Here is a 27,903-nt window from a genome sequence, read left to right as displayed (position 1 = left end):
GCTCATGGTGTCAATTAAAGTATAGTTTTGGATACCGCTACGGGAGAAACATTGCCGGCGCCACCCCATTCCTTGCGAAGCCGGTCCTGTGCGGAGCGCGAAGAGTCGGAGCTAGGCGTCAGCTTCTGTATTAAGCAATCTTTCGAGCCAGCTGCTAGCAACCGACAACAGAGAGAATACAAGACCAAAACAAATTCTAGGCCTTCAGGGCTGTCGGCTTTGGCAGAAGGCATCACGATTCCCGGTAATCATATGTAAGGTAAAACAGTTTTTGCAACCTTGCCGAACATTCGGACGCGTTTTGTCACATCACTTTACGTTGTCAAGGCATGAAAGTTTGCCGACATGCACTATAGACTGCAAAAACTGTAGGTTGAGTTCCAGTGTGTATATACGCGCGTGCTGATTCTATACCAGGCATCTAACCAGTATGGAGGTTTATTGAGCAAAACGAGTCACGCCTTCGTTAAATTTATAGTAACAGATATATGTTTGTTAAGACCTGGAGGGATATTTCGGAACATTTTGCACAGCCATATCTTCCAGATATTCGGATATGCGTTATAGGAAAACTGCACTCACGAAGAGGAGGAGGAGTAAGGGGAGGAGGGGAAAACTTTGTTTAACAATCAAATCGATCTGGTTAGTGGGCCGGGTCCTCAGTCCAGGACAAGAGAGTAAAAGTAATTTTCTTCAAATCATAGAACGCCATCCCGAGTAGAATAGGATTTGTTCTTCGCGCCTGGAAGTGTTGGAATGCAATAAAGAGCTACTTGGAATTCTTCTTCGGTTTCGAGTCTTATAATATATGCAGGTATACTATTTATTACGTTAGTTAGCGAGTATATCATGCCTTCAACACCGTAATCATGTCATCATTGTTCGAGTTGAGAGTCAGTTCGTTATGATAACGATATAATTACGATAGAAATTCGGAGCACAAAAGCCGCCTTCGAGTACTGTGGACCACGTTGTTTAGGGCGCGATCGCGGTGGCGTAGCACAAACCGTCTCATTTTATTTGCATGTGAATAAACAAAGCACGCTGCGGATATGCACCTTCTTGCACGCAGCCGTAATGAAAGCCAATTTGTGAAGAAGGGAATGTATGCCCCACAAAATGAAGGAAATATCTACACGACCTTTGTGAGGCTCCCAAACATCCCGAAACCTCCTAATAAGAAGTTGGTGACGGAGCAGAAAAATTAATGCGTTGGACAGAAAAAAAAAGCAAGAAACATTAATCCGATACAAGACAACAACGAAAGAAACACAAGAAAGCCGCTTTATTTCCTGCTGTGCGATGAGCGTGTAGAGGCCGCTGCTTGGTACGTAGTATTAGACTGTTGAGTCTTCATAGGAGCATCTCAAAAATACTGCAGGGAAGCCTACGCATTTTGAATACTTATCGAGAAGCTCTGATCGCTGATCCTCGCGAATAAGCAAGAAAGGACGAGTTACACACGATCTTCTGACCGATACTCTGAAGAAAGTTGTTCTCTGTCTCTTCGTGTGTTGCAAACTTGTGGGGTATACAGCTTCAAATTATTCAGATGCGTCAGAAGTTGGCAAAATAACTGAGTCGCTAGAATACGCTTTTTAACGCACTACAGCAACGAAGCGGGCGATTTCTAGCCCAGGCACTGTTGCCCCTCACAAGCTAAGTGTAGCAGACGACAGTGGCGCGAATCCCTAAGCCGACGTCAAAGCCAGGGGGCGCCACTCAAAGATCTCACCGCCAATACAACGGTATGTCTAAATACCAGCGTCAGATTCTGTCAATCAGTTGCAGCGCAAGAAAAAAGATGCGTATGACAGCACCAGGAATGCTACACCTAACAATGCGAGTGTTTCATCACCTAGGTTCATTTTTTCGCCATCAATGGCTGCAGGATGCAGGCGAACTAATAGGGTACCAGCCAAAACAAATTTTAATCAACGCACAGTCACTGAATTAATTCTCTCACCACTAGCGCGTCTTTGATGTAGCTATTCCGACTTGCGCGTGCATGTGAGTATACCTCCGTTCCGCCTGGGACTTGCCATCGCACCTTTCCCTGCAATACGAAATCCAATTGCAGATTATGCGATTACAAGTAGAAAGGAGTAATTTACCTTTAGAAGGGAGCGCTTTGGGGAGGGAGTCCTTAATTTGCCGGAAGAGCTCTCCCCCTTCGTAACGATTGTAGTAGCAGAATTGAAAGTGAGGTTGGTCGGTAAATTTGCATCGCGGAAAATGAAGCAGCGCTGAAGCATAGAAAGCAGCAGAAAAGGCTGAAGGGACGAGCATGGAACAAACAAGACAGCGCCCATTCCGTCAGCCTCTCTGCGTGTTTATCTTCCATAGCGGTGGATTTTCTTCAAAGACGAAATGTGTATTGCCTGCAAGGTCCGGCGATGTAGTTTTTTTCCAAAGAGGAAAAGCGGGCGCTATGCGTTGACTGTTTTGGATTTTATATTATCCTTATTGGGCGCCGTTAGAAAATGGGCTATTGTCCGCTGTACGCACACCGACAAAACGACGGTTATACCATGCCCCCCCGGGGCTCATTGAATTCGTAGTGATGACACAACTGGTTATGTGAAAGGCCCGACAAAGAAATGATGGTCTAAAAAATCAGTGTTTTGGTTTTTTGCTTACTCGATGCTTGAAGGCATCGAAGAAAAACATTAATTATTGCGTTCGGTCTTTATGTTGTGCTTGAAACCACGTGCACAGATTATCTTTCTTTTTCCCCCTAAGGAAACACTTCCCAAGTATTTACCCTTCCCAGCCGTGGGGCAATTTTAAAACAAATTTTCGAAATAGAAGCATATACACCCGTTGATAATACAGGCCCTCAGCTATTCGCAGTACAGCAAGCTTGTAGCGCACTTGTTCCTAGACAGACTAATCGAACCGACAGCTACGCGTGCGAAGGGCAAAGCCGATGTTTTGTATAACTTACAGGCTGCACAAAGTATCATATTTCTCTTTGGCAGACTTCCAACCTGCGCACGCGCGCAGCGACAACATACGCCCGCAAAATCGGTGCGCATCCCTCTTCCCGTTTCGTCACCGAGAATAGTGCATTTATAGTCTTGCGATGGATCGGGAAAGGAAACAAAAATGTCTGACGATTACGATACTCCCTAATGCGAAATTTGAGCGCAGCGCGAACTGCAGTCTCCTCGGCCAAGGCGCATAGCTTCTGCGTCTCAGGAAGTGATAGCGTGATCAGCGAACGCACGGCGGCGCGAGATACTCTGCCGTTATCTCGTAGCGCGTCGGCGCCGCCGAGCATGTCGTTGTAAATTGTGTTTGACCCTCGATCCCGCGCAAATGTCCCGTGGTTCGGATGAGCCACGCAACGACGACGAAGGACCCGCAGGACCGATGAATCGCGCAGCACGCAACGCATGCTGGGTTTCTGTGCTTTTTTGGGTTTGAAAGAACAAGCGCTTGCTTTCATTGATTGATTGTATACGGTTTAACGCGCCGACGCAACAGGCGCGCCGTAGTGGAGGACTCCGGATTAATTTTGACCACCTGGGGATCTTTAACGTGCGCCGGAATCTCGTACACACGGGCATTTTTGCTTTTCGCCTCCGTCAGAGAGGCGACCGCCGCGGCCGGGAATCGAACCCGCGACCTCGTGCTCAGCAGCGCAACGCCTTAGCCACTGAGCCACCGCGGCGGGTCGCTTGCTTTCATGGATGCCTGGTTTTGCGTTTCCTTCCTCGGGTGCCAATATAACGTCGAGGACGGTTTTCACACACGTGTCTGGCGCTGGCTCGGCATACCGCCCTCCCTCACACTTGCGGAGGTGCGTCTCGCGCCACCTCGGCAAACCCCCTTACAATTTGGGACACTCTCCTCCTCCTCCGTTTTCTTTTAGTCTTCGGTCTTCACATCGTTCGTACGGTTACGACAGCGTTGCAAAACCACAGTAGCGGCTTCCGAATTGCTGTGAACTAAAATGCGTGACCGTTTACGCCGCTCACAGCACGGGAAAGAGAAAGGCCTAAAATGACATTGGCCGCGCATTATCCCCAGTGCATGGCCGAACAGTCTCGTTGTGAACCGTTAACCGTCATACCTCTCTTTCGGTTCCGTTCCCATTACCGTTCGCTGAGCTAAAGAAATAATTCTTCGGGTTCTGGTTAAGCTCCGCCAACAGTAATAACATGAGGTATTTCCTATTCCATTATGTGGGTTTTGAATCACGCATTAAAAGCGACGCAGTTGTTTATATATACGTATGGTAGTATCACGTTTAGACATACTACCTGGCACCACCTTGCATATTTAGGAAAATTTAGCGCCAAATTAACATTACTTCCTCTAATTTGTTTACAAATTCCTTTATGACTATATAAAACTCTGGCTTTCATATGAGATAGAGGACATGGACTCCATAAAAATTGGTTGTCTGTACCTTCAAACCCGACAGACGATCATGCTCGGAAGGCATGCGCCATGCCACTACACGGAGCAAAGCAGGCAACACATAAGGCTTCGGAGCTTATGTACAGGGGCCATCACGGGGCATGAGCCAAATGCGCAAACTACACGTACAGTATCAAGGCAGGTGCGGAAACAAAACGCGGGAGAAAAAAAAATAGTGAGTCGTGCATTCACCCGTTTTCCCCATTATGCAGCCTATTTGATCGAAGCGCACGTCTAAATCGGCACTAGTAGTATCAAACGAGGAAATCTTCCAGAGGCGTCGCCTGCGCTGGGGTTCGTGAAAGGTCAAAGGACAGCCGATCACTCTTTATCCCTTTCGGGGGGCACCTCGAACCCCACTCGGGTACTCGAAGCCACTTGATCCCTTCCATTCAACGCTGCTCCAGAATAAGGCTAGCCGCATGTGTGTATGAGATCACTCTAGTTCCACATGTATGGTTCGTGCCTAGACGTCCAGCCACAAGACCTTTAACGAAAGTTCTTTAATCCACATTGCAAAGTGCGATTGGGTGATGGCCTGTCACCTGCCGCAATCGGATAGGATCGGGGCTCTTGGGCAGCAGTACTTGGAATGGGCTGTCGTGAATGACGGCTGAAGTAAAAGGATGTAGAGTCGGGGAGACGGGGAAGTGAACATTTTGCAAAATTCTAAAGAACTTCTATCCGGTCCTGGTGTCTTTTCCGAACTTCTTTGTCATCATGGACAAGCCTGTCCCCACTAATTATCCCTAATATTTCCTTTTTATGCTCCTATCGCTTTTACAGACCTAGTTCGCGTTTTATTGGTAGCTCGCCTGTAAAACGCGCTCAGTTCTTTCCCGGAATGCTGCCCCACGATGACGCTCTTGTACTGGACCGTCTAGTTTGGCTCGAATGAAAGTAGTATCACTGCTTTCTGTGCCGGGTGGTGTGCTCTCGTACTCTGCAAAGGTGCGCAAGTCTTCTTCAAGCTCCCGCTTTTCTGATCGTTTCGTAATCACCAGTAGGAGGGATCGTTCTATAGCTCGTCCTTTGAATTACGTCTTAAAACGTTCCCACTGCGCTAATAAAAGCCCGTCGGTAAGGTCCAAAGAGTTCCCAATTAAAGGCACAATAGCGGAATCATTGACCTCGTCAACAAGCAGCGACCCATTTAGTTTCCAAAAGCGCCAGTCACAAGTACCTCTCCTTTAATTATGGTCAAAGAGGGTGAGTGAAACAAGGCAATGTTCAGAAAAGAATATCGGTGGCCCACTATTTACACAATCCAGAAAAAAGGTCTGGCGAAACATAAATCTTATCCCAACACGCGTGGGCATTCCTCTGGAAATGTGTGCATTGAAGTTGATTGCCTTCGGAGGTACAATCAGATGGATTCATGAGGTCACAAGAAGCCAGCTCTGACACTATAAAAGGCTCACTCGAATCGAGTCTATAATCTTGACTACAGCGACCTTCAAGTGTACAGACGCAGTTAAAGTAGCAGAGAGCAACACAAACTTTTGCAGAGATAAACTAAGGAAAAACATCCTGCGGGCATTGACGCTTGATTCTGACATCGTTGGGGGGAAGGGGGAGGGGGAGGGGGGCAGAAGGACAAGCTACACGCCAAGGACGCCCGAGCAGAAAGAAGTCGGGGCAAACAAACCGGCCTCTCAGTAACGTGTAGGTACCGCCAAAAGGGGAGTGATTTACACAAATATAGCATGCCCCCATTAGCATGACTTACACCCGTGCTCCTCTAGCAATTTCAAACGCATTGGAAGCGAATGTCATTCGGCTAAAATAAATTTTTAATGGAGTTCGGAATAAGCCGTGCTCCGCAGCACTTTTTATGGAAGTTGAAAGATTTATCATTCACTCGCTGCTGCTGGGTCCGGCGCTGCTGCTGCCATAAAGCGTTTTCATACCGCGGGACAATATTGAAAGCCACAGATAATCTCTCGCAATAAAAACATTGCCATCCATAATTACAATTAGTTTTGACCGTAATTTGGTCTCTTTCCCTCTTACAAACGGCGCATCCCGTTAAAATTTTTCTTCTCTAAGCGTTGCTGCGGTGGAGTGAATAAAGCTTGCAACCGTATTTTAATTTTAGGAAATACCAATTTCCTAAGACACTTGCTACAAAATTATACATGTCAACTGGGTACTCTGTCAACAGTGTGACTTTTACAAAAGCCGCGTGAAGGCACTAAGAAGATGGTAGAAACGTTCGCGTTTTCGAAGGCATTTTTGAGAGACTCGAATGCCCTCAGCGACAATCATTGGGCGTTATGCCCATTCCAACCGTATGCAGATAAAAAATGTAGTGGACCAGCACAACATTCGCGTTTGACCCGAACGGAATTCAGTTCGAACGCATTCGAGCCGCCACTGGAGCTTGTTAGAAGAGTACAAGAGAAATGTTAAAGAACTTCCACTGGTGGCCATGTCCCGCGCTGGCCGCGAGGTGGAACGTGTACTCCCAAGGTACGGCAAAAGAACCAAAAAAAAAAAAAGGGCCATCACAACGTCTGATGCTAAAAAAAACTTAAAAAAAGAATCGCCTGGAGGCGGCTCAGCCAGAATGATAATGTTGATGATGTTCAACGACACCAACCTCACTGCACAGTGCATTCGGGAGGTGGGACAAAAAGCCACCAAGCAGATGGCAACCGCAAGGGATTGGCCCAGAAGGTGGAAATGGCTGCTAGACGTTTGAAACTTTTGGCCATCAGAAGACTCAAATCACGTATATGCAAGCTTATTCAGTTTGAGCTAAACACAGTCAAAATTCCACGCTGTTAAGTCCTTGGCGGCGTGATCGAGCTTGTTTCAATTTTGTTCCTGCAAGTTTGTCTCGCCATTACAAAAGCTGCTATACTGCACTACATAGCAGTAAAAAAAAAGGCCATAGACTGCCACATTAAAACTTTTTCACGCATTAAAAAGTAATGCAATGCGGGAAAGCAATAATGAGTTATTCGAGAAAAACAAGATAACTGAAACTTAATTTTTTTTAAGGTTCCACAAGAGGGACTTTTCGAACACGTATTTTTCCGAGCAGAAACATGTCACATGAAACGCATTACGTTTGTCCACGCGCTGTCCTAGCTCACTTTGGAGAATATTTAAATAAAACGATGAGTTCTCTAGCAAAAACGCTCAGATGTAGCTACGGCCATTTTTCCCCCTTTACTAAACGTAAGTGAAGTCATTATGTTGAATTGTGGAACCCTTGAACTGCTGGTTTAATATTTGAAGTGTAAATTAGAAAGTTTCAAATGGCTAGCGACAAAATCCGGCATTTATCCCGCGATATGGTTAGCGTGGCTGTCTTCTTAACGAGAAAAAGAAAGGAACAAAATTTCGCTAAACACGCGAATTATGAAATAGCTGCGCACTCGCGTGCCGCTACTGCGCCGCTCCTAAGCTAGCTTTGATAGATGCAGGGCTCCATTCCTTCATCCGTGCCTTCACGCTAATTGCTGCGGTTGATACGAATTCCCGCCGCTCACTAACTGATAAGTGCAACGCCCTCGGGGAGAGTGCGATTTCAAAGTGATAAAAACGACGGAGCGCTTACAACTATTGATCTGTGGACTCCGCTCGGTTACACGATAACAGTTCCTGGAATGTTTTTTTTTTTTCTTTACAGTTTGGGTCGATAGAAGCTGCCCAATTTTCGCGCCGGCGCATGTCCCTCTAATGCGTTTTCGCTGAGATGTAGTAGAGGTGGGCATCCCCGGTGCAGAAAATGATTTTGCTCGACGTATCGATGAGTCGATCGAACCATCCTACATTAAGAAGCCGTGTATAATGCGACGATAAACGAATGCAGTTCTGTATCCTTTAATGGTGTTGGGGATGCACTTGGGTTGCGGGGCGAACACCTTTGGTCACGTAGCATTTATTTATTTATTTTTTTGCATTTCCCGTATTGCGCGGGATTTTGTTTTTAATTTTCTTCTGGAAAACCAGAATATCCATGCGAATCGCATCGCGAAGAGGAGGCTTTTTCGTGGCACTCTACATTCTTCTGTTTTACACATTATCGATGAAGTAAACATTTAAAACGTTGGCCAATCAAATAAAACGATTTTTTTTTTCAATGAAAAAATACCTGTAACACCACTTGATGATTGGCAATCTGCAGTTGGTACAATGGTACAATTTCGCAAGAGCTGAAGGTATTTATCGGTCCAATTTAGCTGGGATAGCCTGTATATACGCCGCACCCAGAAAAAAAGCGTACAATCAGACTGCAGCACCTTGAATCAACACGCTGTGCATTAAGGTGCTTTCAGCAGCAAGACTAAAAAGAGTAAGATATGGCAACCCATGAACAAAGCGTGATACAAATTAGGTGCCAGTGTTCACCCTGCGTTCGCTCGCCAAAGTAAGCCCTTTGATCCTTGCGACAGCAATTCCTCATGCAAGCAACCAAAGGTCCTTCATTCGATTGTTCAACGTTTTTCTGAATTGAATTGCAGTTTGAATTGTACACCACCCGCTCACATACAAACCTGACTGCTTCGTGTCACTTAAAACATGTTTTTAGATAATGTCGATGTACGATGATGATGCGAGGGACTCAGCTTATGGACAACTATTCCGGGGAATAAACTCGTACACGTTAACGGCGCACAGTTGTATCTTTTGGTTTGTGCGGTGGCTTTGCTTGGGGAGGGGGGGGGGGTATGTCACTCATTTCGTTGCAAGTAAAACAAAAAAGAAATCAGGAGAGATCTCGCTGAAAGTTCCTGGAAGGATTCAAGGATATATATGGCTCAGCAGAGTAAATAGCATCCGACGTGAGTGATCGTTTGTGGGTCGTTCCATTTCAAACGTAATAAGGCGTGCGCTCTGCCGTGCCAGACTACTTGAAATAAAAAAACTCCTGGCTTTTGCTGGTGGCTTGAGAATCATTTCCCCGAAAGTTTTCAACCGGGAAAAGTTTTTCGCAATATGAGCATAACTTTAATTTGGAAGGAGATTAAAAAAGCGGGATAAATAAATAAACAATAAATAAATAATCCTGCACTTAAGACCGTAAGAAATCGGGGTGTCTTTAGAATCTGGCCGTTTATTTTTCGTTTTATTCTAGAATAGGGAGGTATTCTTACGTACCTACTTTGGCTACTTATTTGTTTGTTTGTTTTTTGTTTATTTGTTCCCATAAACGTACACGTCATGGCGCAAAATAGGGTAAAAAGTTGCACTGAGCAACTTGACCAAGCCCTACATCCTTCACAGAGCCAGAAAAAACAGCGGGGGGGAAACAAAAAAAAGCAATACATAGACACAGCTTGTGTGTTTCAAACACTCTTGGAAGTAATTGAATAAAGGGCCACATATTTTATGTATTTTAGGATTTTTTTTTTGTAAAAACAGTGACAACTCCATCCTCTACATTCATAGATGGCTCCGGATATCCTCCATCCTCGTGCATGCCACTACGACCACCGCTGAGGAAACCGCCATTGCACTCGCAGCCACCACAGCAGCCAGCGAACGACTACGTCACCGTTATATCTGACTCTAGCAGGAATGCCGTAACTACCTCACACGCCGCATATCCCCCCTTGCCCTGAAGTTTGTTCAAACAATTTCAGCCCTCCTATGCGTCCAAATCCTATCGACTCCGTGGCACGCCTCCCCCCAAAGGAATGAGGGGGCACGCTCCGCTGTGGCGGGTGGAAGACTCAGCAGTACTCCCTCTCATCCGACACGCGTTCCTTTATGCTACAGTGAAATTCTCTGCCACTACTGACGCAGCCGCCTCCACTACCCCCAGCCTCACCCGTCCTTAAGGCTCACGGGCCAGCCTTTGGCGCATATCCCAAACCGGAACTTCCACACCCCCTTCTATACCGCGTATCGTCCACCCAATAACGATCACTGTCATCACACTCCCTGCATCACATACCACCTCGCAGGTGAATGCCCCTACCACTCACCGCCCCTACCTTCGCCATCCCCGGAGCAGTGGGAGTCTGATCTCACGGACCCGAGCAGGGTTAACAGGCTTGCGGCTTTTTTGGACTGAAAAGAGGCCACCCACCCTTCTTCATTGCTTTATTTTTCCTTCACCTCTAATAAACCTTTCACTCACTCATTCACTGACTGACTGACTGACTCACTCACTCACTCACTCACTCACTCACTCACTCACTCACTCACTCACTCACTCACTCACTCACTCACTCACTCACTCACTCACTCACTCACTCACCCAAACACCCATCACTCACATACACTTACTCAATGACTCACATACACACACTCACTCACTCACACTCACTCACACACAAATCAACTCCTTCACGCACACACCAACTCACTCAGTCACTCCCACACTCCCACATCCCACTCACTCACTCACTCACACACTCACTCGCTCGCTAAACTATTGATACACCCTAGAATGTTTACTGCATACTCGTCAAGCCGTGTTGTTTAGGAAGCCTGATTACGTGACAAAAAATTCCAGAGTGCCAGCAAAAAGTGTCGAAACTCCGCAAAACATATTTTTCCCCCTGTTTGACCATCAATGGCGCCCTGAAGCTGGCCAAAAAAAAATATTTTACTCGTACGATACTACGCTTTACCAGCATTATATCCAGCAAATTTTATTTGATTCAGTTTAGTTTTAAGGGAGTAGTGGTTTTTTTAATTTGTCAGTGGTAGCGCATTTAAGACACGGCACGCAACTCCCGCAGACCAGCGCTGCCCCACACAGCAGGAACTGCAGCGCCTTTCTTGGGGGCTGTGGATCACCGAGACGTGTGGGGCAAGAAATGCAACCAATTTGATCCTTATGGCTGCGGACCTTTTTTTATGCGTAAGCATTCTTGGGCGATTCCCGTCAGAAATCTGCCTGTCCGTCCTCAACGCGTGACACGATGCTCTCGGTATGTTTATATCCGTTTCGGCCCTGGCGTTTCATATGTAGGAGATGAACCAAAACACTTCCAGCACTTTGAGAATACAGCCAAAAGAGCTAGCTTTCTGGGAAATAGTTCTTCAAAGACACCTCTTTCGATTTATATCCGCATTGTTCGTTTTTTGCTAGAGCTGAACTCCAGGAAGGGGAAGGCATTGCAGTGAAGCGCAAATTGACGTCAAAGTGGCTCCAAGGACCGAAGTCCTAGTTTGATAAAATGGCTGCAAATTTAAAAATACTTGCCCTACCAGCCCTATTTTTGTGTACGTGGGCTCACTGCTATATAAAATTTAAGAAAACAGCCAATTTTTTTTCTGCGGTAAATTTAAATTTCATTTGCGCGATGAACTAAATAGATGTCATGCTTGTAAGTCGCTAATTACTTGCCCCAGAAGCTCAATTTTTTTTGTAAGCTTATGGAGTCTAGGAAATAAAGAAAACACAATTATTTTTCATAAAAAAATTCACGCCTGAAAGGGGTAATGGGCCGTATGGGGTATTTAACAGAAGGCCCTTTATTTATTGAAAGACACTAAGGCCTGGGGCATCCAAGGCAAACGTACGTATGTGCGGAGATGAGACCCCTGGAAGATTGCTTACATACTGTCTGACAATTCCCCATCAGAAGTTTCTAGAGATATATTTTCTTGGAAACACATGGAGGGATTGGGGGAGCGGGGCACGAGCCCTGGTGTTCCCAACCCGCAACCGTGTCTATAGACCTGCTCTAATCGAAATTTTGAACGGCCATTGAACATTCTCACTCAAGGAAGTAAAAAACAAACAAAATGTACAAGGCTTCCGGTTACCCAGCGTCCGATGGAGAGCGGTGGCCGCCTTAACCGAAACAATATTTCAGCCTTCCATCCCTTCTGAGGCCGCGGGTAATTTTAGTGGAAGATTGCAGCGTGGCGCGTCTCCCGCCTGAATGGAAAGAGCCTTAGGCCGTGAGCGCTCCCGCGGTTCCAGCAGGACAGCGCGGCCGCGCAACCTCCAGGGCACGCGCGCGTGGCTTCATGGGCGAATATCTTCCAGCCGAGGCGCCCTGGGTCCGAGGCACGTGCACGGAGTTTTAGTGCCACCTGGGGACCCTTATTACTCGCTTGGCAGCACGCACAGGCCTGCGCCACTTAAGCCGCCTCCCTTCCGCATGAAAGTTCCGAACCGACAGTGCGCGTAGTTAGTACCGGTGAAAGGAGCGCCAGGGGGAAGGGGTAGGGGGGCTTTGTTGTTGCTGCGGTGGGGGCTGCACGTGAGGGAAGGGGTGAACGCGAACGCGTGGAAAGCAGCGCGGGGACAGGAAGGGATGGGCTTGCAAGGGCGCCGAAAAGTAACGAGCGAGGTCGGGAATGCTGGGATGTGGTTAGAAGCGTGCGAGGGCAGCAGTAGTGCAACGCGAAACAGAGAGAATGCCAGCTTGAGAAACTGCGCACAGAGGTCAGACCTTTCGGGCATTGCAGTCAACGCCCTCGGTAGGGCACAGCGCACGCAGACGTGATCGATTCACCCGTCTTGTCGGACCTGTCCTAATGAGTGAATCGAAAATCGGGCTTAACGAATCCATCAAAAATATCCTGGGGAAGCGAAAATAATTCTACTGCAAGTTGTTATTCGTATACAGTCGATTGATATATGACAGTCTGCTTTTTTTTCGCGCAAAGGTCACAAGGAAATTGACGCGTGTGCGCGTCTTCACTGCGTACACGCGCACCTACGCACGCGCCCACGCCCCCACACACGCACGCGCCCACACAAACACGCCCACGCACATGCCCACGCACTAGCGCACGCGAACGCACACATGCACAGAGAGAGAGAGAGAGAGAGAGAGAGAGAGAGAGAGAGAGAGAGAGAGAGAGAGAGAGACACTCTTCCGACGACTATGCGTGCTGTAGCTGTAATTGTATGGGCGTTAAATATTGGTCACAGGCAAAAAGGGAAGATGCGAAATGCACCAGGATTGAAGGCCGCTCCTGGCGGAAGATGGAGTGCAAAACATATCTGCTTTGAAGAAAGCCAGGAGCAGTCTTTGCCTCATTTTGTTTAAACTTCAAAAAGACAGCAGGCAGCATTCTCTGATGATTGTCTTTAATTGTGAAGCATTTTAGGCTTGGGAGAATTATTCGACGAATTACTTCAAATTACTTATAATTATTTGGAAGGATTAGTTCTATTTACGTGGAACTGGTAAATGATATAAAGGAAGAAATATTGCGAAAATTTAAGCACTACACTAGTTGTCTACGATGCGCGAGACCATTATGCTTGGCACTCCCAACACAACTTATTTAACACGAAAGTGTTTTATTCCCGGATACACAAAGATTTCACTGACGTCATATCCGTTACGGAGATGACGCCAGTACAAAGGAGCAAGCGGCCTGTAAAGGTTACACCCCTGCACACAATGTCTTCTTGCGGGGAAGCAACATTTAGTACTAAAGAGTACGTCCTATTTAGGGTTGTTCGTTTTCGGTTTTTATATTTTAACACGAAAGTGTTTTATGCCGGTATACACCAAGATTTCGCTGGCGACCCGCCAGCAGACTTCTCTGGCCAAGCACACCCACAAGACAGCCGTAGACCCGCAAATCATGCTCGCTTCAGATTTCGCTGCACATTTCACTGTCGCGTTTTAGCGATTCCTATGACAAAGAAATCAACCAGTTTTTCTTATTTCAACACTACCTTTTTTTTATTCATTCATAGATGTTCTGTTGCCTTAAATCGTTGTGAAAGGGTCGATGCCACTTGTTCTTTTTTTTTGCACACTTTATTCACGCATGCTGTCGATGTTGTTGCAGTCTTCATGGTTGACCGGTACTTCAAGACTGATGGTCTTTGTAAAAAATTCGCAACACTACAGCAGTCCGTGCCACTACAGCGCGCCACTTTGAAGCTGGTTGTAAGTCAACGAGAGCTGGCTTGCGGGCTAGTTGGTTCATTGTTAATTAATTGTTGGTACTTATTAATTGTTCGTATGCTTTTATGTTGTGTATCCCTGTCCTTCGTCCATGTTAACTTAGCGCAGTGTTTTCTTTAGTTAACAATGGTTGTAAGTGATTGGTTCAAGCCTGCATGCGAATTTAAAGGACTGTGTACTGTTACTCTGTGTACTTTGGGCCCGGTTTCAGCTATGTGCGCTGCAGCCAGTCGGATGTCCAAAAATATAATATTTATTTATTAAACCCCTAAAACTAATGGCGAAGAAAATTCTATTGTGTTTGTTTTAGTATTACAAACAATAAAGTGGCATTAAACAAAACTATTGTATAGTCTTTCTATAGCCTTTGCTTTCCAGTTTTGGTGCTGTCGCCGTCGCAGCACTGGTTACTGGACGTTGGTCCCCGAACTCGGTTGCCATCTTGCGGAAGAACGAATGATTGAAAGCCGGCTTTAGTCTATCCAGTTATGATTCAAATTTATGTCAGTTATTCCTTCAATATGGTCTACGGTGGGGTATAACGAAGCCATGCTGCGGGAAACAGGAACCACGAACAATAGAAAGAAGCGTGATGCATTTTTTTTTCTTTTTGCAGGAATGATAGGGAAAATACTGCGCGGCTTAAGTTTCGTGGGATAAAAAGCGTGCTATTATATTCAGGGAGCTCAACTGATGTAACAAAACAACAATGATTTCGGGCAATATATCGATGCGGAAGGTTATATCCACGCCGCACACGAATAAGCTGCACGCCACAAGTGGCACGAAACTTGTCACACATAGAATATGTGCATTATTATGTTCTGCTCAAAGTCCCACGCATGGTTGCAAATTCACGGTTAGTTAAAGGTGAACGTCAGACGAAAACTTAGTAATGTACGGGAGTTATAACGGCGACTGTAAATTACTCACCATGGCTTAGACAAAGATTGATATTAAGAAAACGGTAAGCTTATTAAATGACCCACGTCTCACGGCACTACAGCCGAGTCTTTAGGCGTATGATTGCACCCTTAAAGAACCCCTGCAACGCTTTTTTACAGGTACTTTTGTGGCGCTACATCGCTTCTTCGTGTCATTCTGATACGGACGCAAAAAGAGTTATCAGGATCGGTGCGTAAATGAGAAAGTTATTAAATATTTAAGTCTACAAATAGAAGCGAATGCGACACTGCCTGCACCACACCCGAAGCCTCCGGATATGACGACGCAACGCGAAGACCCTACGCACCCTACGATTGGCTGAGCTTGCAATATGTTTTATAGGTCATTGTATCGACCAAGCGATCCTCAATAATGTTATACGTCGTATTTTTTTCCTTAAAAGAAGCATAAAAATTAATAGCGGACAGTAGAAGGGCAGACGCTAATGCCCGCTTCGAGCACTTGCGTGCCCTTTCGAGCCGTGTTACTTTAGTGCCCAAAATACACTAGAACATGTTAGGCACTGTAGTGTTGCGATGCTTTGTCAGCATCGCCCGACGTCCGACGTCTGCGCGCTTCGCTAAAGTGCATGCCAAATCGTCCGTCTGTGTTCCCATAACGATGTCTATGCTCGGCGGTTATCAGCGTCGTCGCCAGGAGTGGCGTAGTCGGCGAGCATCGCAAAGCGGCCGGCAGATTCCGTGTTTTCAGTCCTTCACGAGCGTCTCGACGTTTGGGAACGTGCTTTCGCACTGGGAAGCGCTGTTACGGTCACCGAAATGCGATCACACCTTCTCTCTTGCAGCAATGGGCTGCTAAAGAGAAATTCAACGAAGCTATTTCTGTTGGAAAGCTGTAACCAAACACAACTGCAATTCTACAGTGGTGCTTCCCTTGGCCTGCAGCGGGGAGATCGCGACAGTGGGATAGCTTTTTAGGGGCTAAACGAGGGAGCTCTAGCTTTATTTCCTTGTATTCCTTACTCCTTGCATGGCGGGGCTCATCTGCAAGATCGGTTCGTGATGGAAAAACATTATCTCTCCTTCTCTCTCCTTCTCTCTCCCTCTCTCTCACACACACACACGCACACGCAAACAGACCCACACACACACACACACACACGCACGCACGCACGCACGCACGCACACAGAGAGAGAGAGAGAGAGAGAGAGAGAGAGAGAGAGAGAAACCTTGATTTTGCCTGTATTTTAAAAAGGGAGTAACTCTTTCATCTTGATCATTCTTGATTATTCTTTTTGCGTCTATCTATGCAGGACACGAAGAACACACGTAAAAGCTGAAGAGTACCTCAAGTGAAAGCACTGCACGGCTCCTTTAACGCGAACTTTAGAGACTACGGGGATGAGGGAGAGATTCAAGGGCTTCAGAATGGGGGAAGAAAGGTGGATTCGGGAAGTCGGATGGGAGAAAGGTTCACCGCGCAAGTCCTTCCCCCTGCGTCCTTGTTACGGCCGAGCGGTACGCTTCTGAAAGCACGTAGCCGCGGTGGCCCGTTTAGAGGACGTGAAACGTGAACTCGATGGATCGCGTGGAAGGGCCGGTCCATGGTACCTTCAATTATGTCAGCGTCTCCGTAAGCTCGGCAACTGTGTTCCGCGGCTTTCGTTGTGTGCCCTGCTGTTAAACACGACCGCCGCTAGTATCAAAAGCGGTCGCACATGGCGCACAATTGCCATAGCGTGCAGAACAGCAACGCGCATCAGTTAAGAAAAAGGTAATGCAAATTTATATTCCCCGCTCTTTTGCTTCGCGACACAGCGCCTGCATCCATGTTCTTTTAATGTTATTTTATTTGTAGGCTTGCTGGGAATCACTCAGATCCCCTTGTCCAAGGGAGCTTAGAAAATAGCGCCAGAAACTCCGCTGGAAAATAATACTGGTGCTGTACCAAAGCATGCCTTGCAAAGCTTAGCCATCAGCACTATAAGAAAGCCGCAACGTTTTTTGATGTACCTAGTTGCAGTCAACGACGTCTTATTACAGCGGCCGCTATAAAGTCCTTCACTAACCTTAAAGACTTCACTAACCTTACAAATCACCACCAAATCGTTCCCGAAACACGGTTTGTCGCACTCCGCACAACTTACTACCTGAACTGTATTTCCAAAATTTCGCCCATGCACACCGTGCTCGTACAATTACCTGCGTAGCTTCACGGTCTTCTCTGCTTCGCGGCACCTGTATTCCTGTCGAGACCACCGCCTCTGGACACGGTTGTCTCCTTCATATTTTACTGCGTTTCGCAGCGAGAGCTACAATGGCCGTTTTCTCGCCGTGTCGCTGTGGCCGGTGGACTCACCGCGAGCTGAGCGGTTGCCCAGCAACCACCGCAGCTGGCAGCGCCGCTCTTCGCGCCAGCTGGCATGACGTCAGAGGAGGAGCCGGTGTTGCATCGAATATATAGAAGGGGCGGCTCGGTGGGATTCGTCGTCAGATATGGAAAGTGAGTCGGAGAGACTGAAAAAAGCCAAGCTTCGTTGTCGGAGCGAAACCAAGAGGAGGAAGCGAACCGAGGAGACGGAGGACGAATGAGCCGCAGGCCTCGAGAAGCGTCGTGACCGTACAGAGAACCAAGCTAAACAATAACACTAACCGTACCACTCGCTAGGCACACCCAGGCATAACTGAGTTGAGCCGTAGCCAGTTTTTATTTCAGTGTTTGTGTGTGATTTTTAACCAAGCCATTCCCAGTCCGACTCTAAGACACCTAGTTTAAACTGTTCAAATTTCTTAAATTATTACATGATGCAAATAATTGTACTTGCGTGTTTCTTGTTCATTTTCAGGAGCTGGTCTACCTAATTATACGGTTGTAAAGCCGGGGACATCGTTTTCAACGTACGATCGCAGAGCAGCTGCCTCGGCATTCCCATTTATTATCGATATTTGCCCATTTCTTTTTTAGTAAATCAGCTTTTCCTATTTAAAGAGGGCTAAGAAGGGTTAAAGATGTACCAGGAATTTAGTATGGCCACCAAAACTCCGATAATATCGTTTTCATCGTGTGAACGAAACAATTGTGCCGAAATGCGCCTTAATTAGGTTATTTATCTGCAATCTTTCATTAAAAATTCGATTATTTCAGCTTTTGACCGGTAATAGGGTGACCACTAGATAGCATTAATATTTTCTTCTCACTTACACTACTAGTTTGAAGTACGTCTTAGTTTATTTAATTGTGTTTCTTAAGAATTTATCTCGGCAATTTCCAGTTATTCCTCAACCCGGTTCAAACTTTTTATACTGTTTAAGAAATGTGTAGGAAGGCAGCCTGCCGACTCGCTCGTGGAGAAATGAAGGTAGCGGCGCAAAGTCGTGAATGCAGTATAGAGATCATAGCTAAATAAAAAAAATGCAAACAACGGAAAAAAATTGAAGCGCGGGATTCAAACGTGCATAGTGCGATGTGGCCGCCTTCAATTTTCAGTATACCACCGGGCCACCAGAGCGGAGTAACCGCCACCGAAATAACAGGTATAAATGCTGGAGACTACCACCTCATGTCTTACATTGCTGTTTATTTATTGAATTAGAGCACTCCAATCTGGTCAGCTGAGCATCTATAACGCTTGTGCAGTAAGCTTCCCCTGGACCAACAAATAGCTCATCACCAGCGACTGCCTTCTTTCAGGCAGGGAAAGCAATCGTAAATACGTGGTCGCCCTACACACTGCTATAGTTCACCCTATGAAAAAGTGCCCTTCGTATCTGGGTTTTGTGCCTTACGATAAAAGCTTCCGTTAATTTAAATTCCTTAGTAGCTAGCTTATTCTCGTTAACTCCACTCATGCCATTAAATCACCTATGCTTTTCTACAACCGTTCCAGCAGCACACGCAAATGCAACTTGCACCTTCCGTGAAGCCTAGTCATCGAACCGTCGCTTGTGGGCTACTGTGGAGTTATTTTTGCTTAATAGACTCAGTAAGCTTAACACAGCCTAGGTATACAGACCCGCATTCTGCAGGGCACAAACCTTGTCGAGCTCAGTTGTCGCTTCGCGGTCGATTTTCGACGACCCGCCGGCGGCCGGGTCAGCCGACTGATTTTGTCAGCGGTTCGGCATCCCGCGCAGTCGGCCCAGTGAAGCCAATGCACAACAAAAAAAAAAAAAAAAAAAAAACTGCGCGTCGTAACAAACTTCATAGGAAATAAGAAGGATGCAGAAAGGAAAACAGTCCTTCATATTGATTTTCCTACTAAATAAATTTGCCTGGACGCTCCAAGAGTGATCCAAACATGGCCTAGGGACTCTACAATTTAATCTGCACAAGTAATCTTAGTGTTTACAATACTTCAGTGTAAATTTGAAGGCGGGGGGGGGGGGGCAAAAGGATGCCTGGTAAAGCCGAAACAAACGAATAATGGCTCAAATACGACGGAAACCGCGAGGTCATAACTAGTGACTTATAAGCCGTTGTTTGTTTCTACCTATACAAATACATACATACATACATACATACATACATACATACATACATACATACATACATACATACATACATACATACATACATACATACATACATACATACATACATACATACATACATACATACATACGTACGTACGTACATACAGGGTGTTGCAGCGATAATTGGAACACTTTAAAAAATTTTCCTGAACGAACCGCCGCTTTGTTCGCGCTCAAACTTCACACGAAGATCGCATTTCGTGGTCTATTTTGTTTGACACCGGGAACAACGACGGTACGTACCTGGTCTTTCTGAAAATAAATAAAAACGATTTTCGCCTATGGGAAAATGGCGGCTGATTTGGACGTGCGAGGCAGCGCAAGTTGATCTTGGAACGACGGCGCCACCTGGGGTATGCAGAGCGAAACCCATGTTTCGGATTCACGGTAGAAAGGCGCCAAATGGTGTAGCAGGCGATCAGAAAATCTTTTTTGTCCCCAGTTTACGATGATCACAAATACTTGCATAACAGCTGCTGCCAATCAATAACATATTCCCACGGTTCATCGTTGCCAATAAACGTTGAATTTGTTTCCTCGCCTACTCTTACATTTTCTGATCGTCTGCTGGCATTACCAGATTATCTGGCCCTCCGAAATCAGCCTCACGATTCTTGCGTTGTCCTTGTTTTTTCGTTCTCGTTTTATTTGTGAAGTTTTGTGGGTGTGTTTGTGTGTGCCTGTCTGTCTGTCATCGCGAAGCGGTGAGATGCGAGCTTTTTCTGCGGAAGAAAATGCAGCTGCAGTATGTTTCTTGGCAACGACGAAGGCGTACCATCGAGTACGCACCCTCTTCAAGAAAAAAATTCATCAAGCGACCCCCGAGCTACCCTTCTGTGCTTCGGTGGACGGCCGCACTTGAAGCGAACGGATACTTGCAGCGTAAAGTGCGGAAAGAAAAAGGGTGCCGGCGTTCGGTCCTTGCCGAGGCCATTGTAGGAGCGTTCGAAGCCAACCCGCGCTTATCGTGCAGGCCTGCAGGATAATGTTCGGGACGTCAGCGTCAACAGTCAGTCGTGCCTTGAAGACAAAAGGCTTCAGGCCTTACAAGCTACAGGTCCACCAGAGACTGACGGACGAAGACAAGGGGCGTCGGTTGAGCTTTTGCCGCTTCGAGCTCAGGCGAATCGCGACAGACCCTGGCCACCTGTCGTTTCTCGTATTTAGCGACGAGACAGCTTTTCATTTGGACGGGCGTGTGAACCGCCAATGTACGCGTTTTTGGGTGAAAACAAATCCCAATTTTGTGACCACACGAGCAGTGAATTCCCCCGGCGTCATCGTCTGGTGCGGAATCTGACGGGAGGGCGTGATAGGGCCGTTTTTTTTTTTTTTTTTTCGACGGCACTGTCACAGCCGATTCGTACCTGAACCTCCTCAAAGAAGACTTTTTGCCCGAACTAGTGCGATACCACATGCAGAAAGAAGTTTGCGTTCTGCAGCAAGATGGCGCGCCCGCCCACTTCGCCGCAAAGGAAAGGTGCGCCGTTGGCTTGACGCCAACTTTCCCGACAGCTGGATGGGGCGAGGTTCGGCGTCGATGCCCTGGCCTGCGCGCTCTCCCGACCTCACACCCTGCGACTTTTCTGTGTGAGGTTACATTTAAACCCCTAGTGTACCGCAGCGGCCCAGTGGCAAATCTCGCGACCCTCGCAAGACGCATCCAGGCCGCCTTCACCGCCATCGACGACAAGATGAGGGAAGCAGTGTTTGACGCCTACGTTCCTAGGCTATCAGAGGTGCATCGACGCTGACGGCGGTCACTTCGAGAAATGACTCGAGCTCTTCGTTTGTTTTTCTTCTTGTTTACTTTGACGACTACGTGAACCGTTGAAATGAGAACACTGTTTTTTTACTCGGGCGACGGCATGAATTGCCGGGAAAAAGGTCCTTGTCAGGGCGAAGAAATGCTGCGTAGCGAAAGGATCTGAACTTGTTCGCCCCCCAATGTACTCTCTCGAATTCTTAACGTAGGAAACTTTAAACAAAGACCAGCGTAACTGAAAAATTATTACTGACACACTGATCTACACATTTTTCATGCGATGTAAGATTAGGTGAGGAGACATCCAACGTTTATTGGCAACGATGAACCGTGGGAATATTTTATTGATTGGCAGCAGCTGTTACGCAAGTATTTGTGATCATCGTAAACTGGGGACCAAAAAGATTTTTGCTGATCGTCTGCTACACCATTTGGCGCCTTTCTACCGTGAATCCGAAACATGGGTTTCGCTCTGCATACCCCAGGTGGCGCCGTCGTTCCAAGATCAACTTGTGCTTCCTCGCACGTCCAAATCAGCCGCCGTTTTCCCATAGGCGAAAATCGTTTTTATTTATTTTCAGAAAGACCAGGTAAGTACCGTCGTTGTTCCCGGTGTCAAACAAAATAGACCACAAAATGCGATCTTCGTGTGAAGTTTGAGCGCGAACAAAGCGGTGGTTCATTCAGGAAAAAATTTTAAAGTGTTCCAGTTATCGCCGCAACACCCTGTACATACATACATACATACATACATACATACATACATACATACATACATACATACATACATACGTACATACATACATATGCATGCATACATACATACATACATACATACTTACATACATACATACATACATACATACATACATATTCTAATTTTACATTATATCAAATGAAGCACCGAAAATTGTGTTATAAACGGTCCCAGAGTATCCCCCAATGACCGGCCGACTGAACGACTGACAGACTGACGTCGCCATTTTTCATTACCCCCTAAGGATATGCGTCGTGTGGAATGTGTGCTCGGGCACGACTCTACAGCAGCAAAATAATTATTTTTGGTGTTCCAATTTATAGGTGTGGAGAAGTCTGCAGAATGCAATGAACTTTTCTTGCGTATTATATAGCCCTCAAAACAGGGTATAAAACTAGTTCAAACCTCGAAATTACAATTTGCTATGAACGAGAACTCGTGGCCGAGTCGTTATGATTCCTGCGTGAGAATCAGACCCCCAAAGCTTCCAAACTGCTGAAACATTTTGTTTGTCAATCTGGGCTTCGCCGCGTGTGCGTCGCGATACCGGCGACGGAAACAGCGCGAAGGACACACGGCCGTGCACACACGTTGTACAAGGTAAACCTCCTGTTGCGCCAGCTCCGGAGGATCGATCGCGCTCGAACGGCTCCACAAAATAAATTCAGGAAAAGGGAGCAGGGGTGCGGGCGCGAGCATAATCAGATTACCTCAAAGACCACGAGCTAGGGACACTCTGCCAGTGACGATGTTTTCTTTTTTGTTTCTGTTTGTGTTCACGCCCGCACCCGACACTCGTTAACGACATCCCAGTCGCCTCCTGCACACACTTCGCTTCCCCATCTAAGCCCGAGACGCGTGTGCAACGTTGTCGTTTCCTTCCCCGCCGTTTCCCCGCGCAGTAGTTCATTCGAAAGGCTCTCCCAGTGCACCCTTTCAGCGGCCGCTTCTGTCAACGGCACACATCTTCCAGCGACCTCCCGGCTTGCGCCATCGCCCTCAGACGGCATCACCTACTTTCGTCTGCGCGTCATTTGTCGTCTGCTCCGACACCGCCGCGCCAAGCGCAGACGAGCATGTGAGGCAACGGCGTCGTCATCCGCTTATCGCTCGCGAACAGAATGGGCTGCCGCAATATTTCTCGTCCCCCGCTCTTCCATAATTTTCCTGCTCCGAATCCCTGGCGTCAGCCTAGTTCCGTGCAACATGCACGGTCACATTCTCCTCTCGAGCATGCTCTTTGGCCGTCCCAGCTCTGAAGAGAAGATATTCAAGCGCCGTATCATTCCGCGCCCCTTGTGGCCTTCCTGCGCACCACGTCTGTCATACCTCCTCCGAGATGAGAAATGAACGCCGTGGCTTCGGAGGCATGAAGTCTGGCGGCTCTCAATGGTACACGCACTTGAGCCTGCTGGGGGGAAGAGCATGATCTCGGCTCGCGCACTCGAGAAGCTGGACCGCCGGTAGAGTGTGGGACTCAAAGGAAAGCACCCGAAATATAATGTCGTACAACGACTCCTCTCCGCTAGGACGTATCTTTCCGACCCTTTCTTTTGCCAGTGATGCGTGCAGCTCCCGTATACCACGGCTCTCAAACCACCGTCTATAAAGGCTGTCTATGATCAAGAAGTCGAGGAATCCGCGTGTAGCCAACGAAGAAGAAATCGACGCTCGCGGCGCGCAGGCTTTTCCAGCAAGCTTATGAATAGCGAGACGCCTCTCAATTCGGAAAAGAACATCAAGGCATATATGGCGAGCGTGCGATCAATTTTAATTAACGACCACAGAGCAAGCCAGACTCGGTTTGTCGTTCCGTACTTCAGCGGGTTAATAATGCCCGCAAGGTCCGATTGAGTAAGTTCATTATTTTATTCGTACGCCCGCGTTCACAGCGTGTGTGAGCTGTTGGACGCGTCTGGTGTCTCTGCCAAGCGAGAATTTTGATGAGTCAGGAGCAGAATACCCCACAAGTATATGCACAAAGAGCTCCTTTGATTAAGTGAGATGTCCGGACGAAAAAAAAAAAAACCCCACAAAACGTTCGACCGTTATATCTCCTTGGATTGAAAACAGGGTCCAGCCTTAAGATGGTCCCTTCAGTCCGCTTGTGAGATAATGTGCGTGTAAATGATGTTCAGAAGTTATTGAAAAGAATGAGAATGCGGATTGTTCCCCATCTGTTCTAGTATTTTCTTTTATTACACCACTGTACATTTTGTCCTTTTGCGGACTGGATAATTTGCGGTCCTGCACGAATATTACATGCAGAATGTGTTTAACGGATTGTGTTTGTTTTACATGCCATACAAGAACACATTTCTTACACTACAGGAGCGTGTTGTTGTTGTTGTTGTTGTTGTTGTTGTTGTTGTTGTTGTTGTTGTTGTTGTTGTTGTTGTTGCTATCGTTATTATTATTAACCGCGGAGATGTTATAGTTCGTCGTAACTTCTGGCGCGTAACGCGTTAAAAGTAAAAAGAAAATGCCGAGCGCTCGTGAGCGCGTCACTCTCGGCGACCGCTGACCGTCCCCGGCACGCATAGTGGCTTTAGCAAAAAAAAACTGGCGAAAACCCCGAGGAGCCAGATCGCCGATTGCTCCGGCTCGCGCAGTGCTTTAGAAAAAAAAAAATTGGCCGTGTATCTGCTCATTTCGTTGCAAATGTCGTCAAAAGACGATAGTCTTTGTAGACATTTGCCAAGAAAATGCCCCCTTTGCTTACCCGCTCACCTCTCATGCTGTTCCTGTACCGTCGCGCTCATCCCAAGGTAAACACACTAAAGGTTTGCGCAAGGCGATTTGAATTTGCCGCGTTCCACAGCTGCAGGCCGGGTTCCTCGATGCCAGCACTGCAGTACGGCGGAGACGCGCGTGAATGGAGGCGGCCGACTAGAAGGTTTATAGAGCCGCGTGGCCGTGCTCCACGTGCGTTCCAAGCAGAACGCGGAACCTAGCTAGTGGAACCTTTCGTTGCTGTTGCCGCGTGATTTTTCAGATGTCGCCAGGAGGCGGCGGTTTTCTGCAGTAGATGTAGAATATCATTTGCTATCGAAAAACCAAGCATCCGTGATTTTTTTTAATAAAGGAACACTGTAAATATCCCTTGTGTACTAATTTCCTGTCTTATATTTGCGTAATTTCTTGTTCTTGTTCAACAAAGTTGACAAGTATGAACATATAAACCGGGCTTAGAGGTTTACATTTGGCTGTGAGTATATAAGACTATTGCGCAGTAAGCATTTTACTTTGGCCGGGTGGCTGAATCGAGTTACAGACAGACAGACGGACATAGACAGACAGACAGATATACAGACAGACCAAAATTTCTGGGTTTAAGTAACCCAAGAAAGACTGTCGTCTTTAAAAAAATTCACCCCACCTCCCCGAAGGGAATCGTGAGGAAATGCGAATGCATTTCTTTTGCGCGAGAGTGCGCGGAACTTCGCAGCCTTGTCTTCCGCTTCTTCTCCTCCGGTTGAAGATGACGTTGAAGCCACTACAGTGACGTCACCTCCAGCGAGAGGTGTAATGCTCGAACTGGATTGTATTACACTTCTTGCTCGAAGTACAGTTGCCGGCAGACATTCCATTTATATATACTTGGGACCGAGCGAACGGGAGAGTGGGGCGAGCGTCGAGAGGAGAAGCACCGAAGCACCGCGCCTACCCTCGCCTACACTCTCCCACACACGCGGGAGCTCCGGCGAGCTCCCGCGATGCGAGCACCCTCACACGCCCGAGCGCGCTCCTCCTCTCCACTCACTCGCCGCTGATCCGCCCGCACCACCTGCTCCGGTTGCTAGGGGAAAGGAGGAGCGCGCGCGCTCGCAGCTGTTGCTATGGGAGAGGGGGTGAGAGCGGAGAGGTAACACCTGCGGGCGCGTGGACGCCGCACGGCGCCTGACATGGCTCGACTAAGAAATGCATTCGCATTTTAAAACATCCGAACACCCCCAGCAGCGAGAAAATGCCGAGCGTGCCCGTGAGCGCGTGCTTCTCGGCGACCGCCTATCATCCCCGGCTCGCGAAGTGGTTTAGCACAAAAAAAAAAAAACTGTCGAAAACCCAAAGGAGCGCCAAGCGTTGCCTAGCAACCAACACCTGCTCCTGGGAACCTCGACACGACTGCACGAACGCCGTGCATGCGCCGTGCACGTAAGCGTCGCCGCTGCGCCCCGACTGTGGTCAAGCGCTACCGCGCATGTAATGCTTGGCATAAGGTACACGACGATATTCATGCCTGTGACGATGACTGCTACGAGCACAGTGGAATGCGACGACGAAACATGTGCAAACTTGTATAAATGCGTGGTGATGTGCCCTTCAGTGCTCACGTATAAAGAAATCCTGCAGCTTCGGTATGATTCAAGCCTAGTGAAGCTTGGTCAGTTTTATATTAATATTTATTATTATTACTATTATTATTATTATTGACCGCTGCGCGCAACTCCAATCATTCTCCTGTGCGCAGAATACAGAATTGTTACAACCGCTTCTTTGAACGCCATGACATCTTTCAGAAATCCTTTACAATTTACCGTACAGCGCTGTTCAATACAGTATGTTAAACACCTATGATATGTTCTTCGTTCTTTTTTTTTCTGGAATTTGGTTTCTCTGCGGTTGTGTCTATCCAACTGATAGTTGCCTATTTTTGAAACTGTTTACTGTCATTTGTTCGTCTTATCATTTGTCTCTACACTCTTGCCGTTGTTTTTGTTGTATTACTGTCAAACTTTGTAGCTCTGCCTGTCGTGTGGCCTTTACGACAGGCAGAGCAACATAGGCATCTTCTTTTTTTTATTTTTTACCTGTACCCAGGCTCCGCCTGTGCTTTATTTCTGTCATTTTCACTACTTCAATTTGTGTGTGTCTTGTCGCTTGTTTGTTTCTTGCTATATGTTTCTTGTATTTTGTTTTTATGTAACTATCCGTGCGCCAGCCCTCAGGCCTCTGGCTGTTCCTGGGCACGTAAATAAACATGATTGATTGATTGATTGATTGATTATTATTATTATTATTATTATTATTTAGTGTATACGCTATCTACGTTTTGTAGTGGTTTGTACGGCATACTTTGTAATATACATTCTAAAAGTTTTTTTTCTACTCTTTTATTTTATACGCTGTCAAAGTGTTCTTTCCTTTCACTTTTTGTTTTCCTTTTTTTTCACCTGTATCCATCTGTGTACCAGCACCAAGGCCTCACGACTGTTCCTGGGCACAATAAATATACATGATTGATTGATTGATTGATTATTATTATTGGTGGCGTGACCACCAGCTCTATATAGAGTCGTTAGAGGCTGCTGCGTCTCAGAAACCGGCTGAATTCTGGAGGTATGTACGTGGCTGTTCTAAGGCGTCTAAAGAACATGTTAGCCTGCCTAATTCTGATGGTGAAGAGGTTGAGGATGTTGCCACCAGTTTTGCTCAATACTTTTTCAACTGCCAGATGGCAACGACGAACGCCTATCGTTTAATAACTCTAATTTTAATACACTTATGTTCGATGAAAAAATTGTCAACGGATGAAACCGTCATTTTCCTGTGGTGCAGATGGAATTCCAGCAGCCCTCATGAAGGCTTACGGCAACATTTTTGTGCCTGTCTTAACTTCCATTTATAATAACTGCTTACTTTTCGGCAAATTTTCTCGTGCA

The 27,903-nt window shown here is 46.8% G+C and overlaps 1 protein-coding gene across 1 annotated transcript in view; it reads right to left on the bottom strand.

Moving 5' to 3' along the window:
• Positions 1-27,903, bottom strand: part of LOC144139907 (bone morphogenetic protein 1-like) — a 678,031-nt gene that overhangs the window by 274,219 nt on the left and 375,909 nt on the right. The window lies entirely within an intron of this gene.

This window comes from Haemaphysalis longicornis, unplaced genomic scaffold (genome assembly GCF_048455015.1).
Source record: "Haemaphysalis longicornis isolate Haplotype H1 unplaced genomic scaffold, Haemaphysalis longicornis Haplotype H1 scaffold_1, whole genome shotgun sequence".
Lineage (NCBI taxonomy): Eukaryota > Metazoa > Arthropoda > Arachnida > Ixodida > Ixodidae > Haemaphysalis > Haemaphysalis longicornis.
This window is presented reverse-complemented; position numbering and strand designations above follow the sequence as displayed.